This window comes from Syngnathus leptorhynchus, unplaced genomic scaffold, assembly GCF_054491065.1.
Source record: "Syngnathus leptorhynchus isolate UIUO unplaced genomic scaffold, UIUO_Slep HiC_scaffold_62, whole genome shotgun sequence".
In the NCBI taxonomy this organism is placed as follows: Eukaryota; Metazoa; Chordata; class Actinopteri; order Syngnathiformes; family Syngnathidae; genus Syngnathus; species Syngnathus leptorhynchus.
Window position 1 is genome coordinate 525,001 of NW_028232029.1, and position 2,500 is coordinate 527,500.

Genomic DNA, 2,500 nt, shown 5'->3' on the forward strand with positions numbered 1-2,500 from the left:
CAGCTCAACGTGTGACACCAACCAGACCACCACCCTAACGAGGCCCTCCAGCCGAAGGCCCCGCGGGTCCGCAGGCCCGATCCCATCAGTACGGAGCACGCACGCGCCCACACCCAGGCCCACAAGGCACCCCAGGCAAAGCCACCAACAAGCCGCCAGCCGGGACGACTGACGGACCCGCAACAGCAGCCGGGACGGCGCCCCAGTGTCGCAAGCGACACACCGCCCCGGTCAATCTCCACAGTGACCCGCAAATCGTCCGGGCAGACCCTCGCACCGTATCACATTCCAGGGATCTTCCTCATCCCAGAGACCAATGAGGTGTCCAGGCACACCGACCTGTTATGGGAACGACGACAGACAGCCAAGACCCAGCCCGCTGACGCGCGCATGCCAGGCAACGGCCCCCCGACTGCGGACGAGCCGAGAGCACCACTGCCCCGCGCCGCCTGCCGCCTCCCCTTTCACCACTGCCTCCCGGACACCACCCACCGCGTCAGCCTGTCCAGCAGACCACTATCCTGAGCAGGACACAAGTCCCCCCATCAAGCAGCCCATCAGGAGTAGCCTAACACGGCGCGAGGCGCGGCGATTTCGGCCTTCGCCCCAGAAGGAGTGGCACGAGCGTTCGAAAGCACGGATGAGAGAATCCATAGCGAGAAAGGCAGGGTCATAGAGACAAGTCCCTCTCCACAATCCAATCCCGCGACTGCGAGCTCGGTGTCGGTGCCACCGCAGCCCACCCCGATGAGCAGCCCACACGGGCGACGAATCACCCTCACGCGTCCAGTACGCCTAGCATCCCACTACACACAGGCCATGATCATGGGAAACCGAGTCGAAAGCCCTCGCACGGCCAGTAAGCGACCGCCAGCTACTGTTCAGCCCACCCTCCGGCAAGCCTCCCAGCAGACCCGGCTATCAAGCCCCGTCCCTTTGAGAACCCTGGGATCGACTCCACGCACCCTTCACGTGGCAGACAGCCTCATCAGTTGCTTCCCGGCCGAAGCCCAGCCTGAGGGGCCAGACCCCCAGTCCTGCCTGGACTCGACCACGAGCATAGCGTTCAAAACCAGCCAAGTTGGATGAAGCAGGAGACTCGGTCAGTACAGGCTCTGACCTGCTTCCTTGACCAGCGCAACAGCCGCAAGGTGTCTCACTCACCCTACAAACTGCCTGCCGTGCCGTCACACAGGGACCTCCATATCCACCTCACTCGTTTCGTCACCCGACACGCGCCGGGCAACCCTACTCGTCAGTGATACGCCGGCGACTCACACCCGCACAGACATACCACAGGCACCTCTGTCAAAATGCCCTCCCAGAAACAAGCTGTGGCACCATCATAGCATCCGTCGCCCATACTCTCATAACCAGACCGACGGCGGCCACCAGTGCCACTGAGGAGTTGTCAGGAGCTTCGCCAGCCTGGGTCCACCCGCTCCACCGGCCAGACTGACTGTGACTCCGACCCTGTGCAGCTGCGACACGGACTTCCGAACCAAAGGAGTTTTCGCAACATGGTCTGTAGACATGACTACAGCCGTTTGAGGACCCTCAGCCAAACCTCGAAAGTTGGTCCCCATGGCCTCCGAGGCGGTTGATCACACGCCATACACGCACCCAACCTCAAGCGCGTGAAGATGAGGTCGCTCGAGCAGTCACGACCCCCCATTAAGCCGTGCCTCCGCGGTTCTTGATAACCCAGGTCCGCAATCCTGGGCAGCTCGGCTCAGCCAGAGCTCAGTCACCGTTCCCTTTAAGACTATTACTAAGAACCAAACCCGGGCAGCAGCCGGCACGACCCAGTAAGGCCTGCCCCCAACCAAAGCCAAGTCTACAGTCTGACCCACTTGGGAGAGGCCCCCATCAGAGATGCCGAGCTCGCTCCCCGTAAAGCCATCCAGCGACCGGCACGCATCACGGCTGCCCAGGCTTTACAGTAGTTGCGTTTCCGCTAGGATTTGAGAAATTACATTCGACAGAAGGCGCCACATCCAGCCTTTGTTTATTATCACTATGTGTAACGGCATCAGCACCGTCTCGGTTCGTCTCAGTCTCGCCACCATTCAGTCACACCAGGCGTACCAGCAGGGCGCCGAGCGAGCGCACAAGCCAGCCTGCAAGGTGCTAGAGGGCGACCCGCAGTGGGTAGGAACCGTCCACCAGTGTCGGCAAGCCGAGGCCGATGGGGGCCCTACCAAGGCAGGTCATGATTGCCAGTCGGTCAGATAGGAAATGGGTTACTCGGAACCCGCCGGGATCAGACGGGCAACCGGGGAGAGGGAGCTACATGAGTACCGTCGCCGGGTTCAGACGGCGGCCCCAGGATTCTCGTAGTGTTCGGTATCGCCCCTCCTCCTAATTCATAGGTAGTCATCCTACTGCAGAATCCGAGACACTACTGCTGCTTCAGTAGCGCTCAGGGAGACAAGACTCACCTTACGGGTCCAGAAGGTCACCCAAGACGTGCAGCCCCTTCTGTAGTCTGCACGCCAAC

The 2,500-nt window shown here is 61.4% G+C and overlaps 1 pseudogene; it reads right to left on the reverse strand.

Moving 5' to 3' along the window:
- Window positions 1–2,500, reverse strand: part of LOC147038403 (28S ribosomal RNA) — a 7,972-nt pseudogene that overhangs the window by 2,138 nt on the left and 3,334 nt on the right.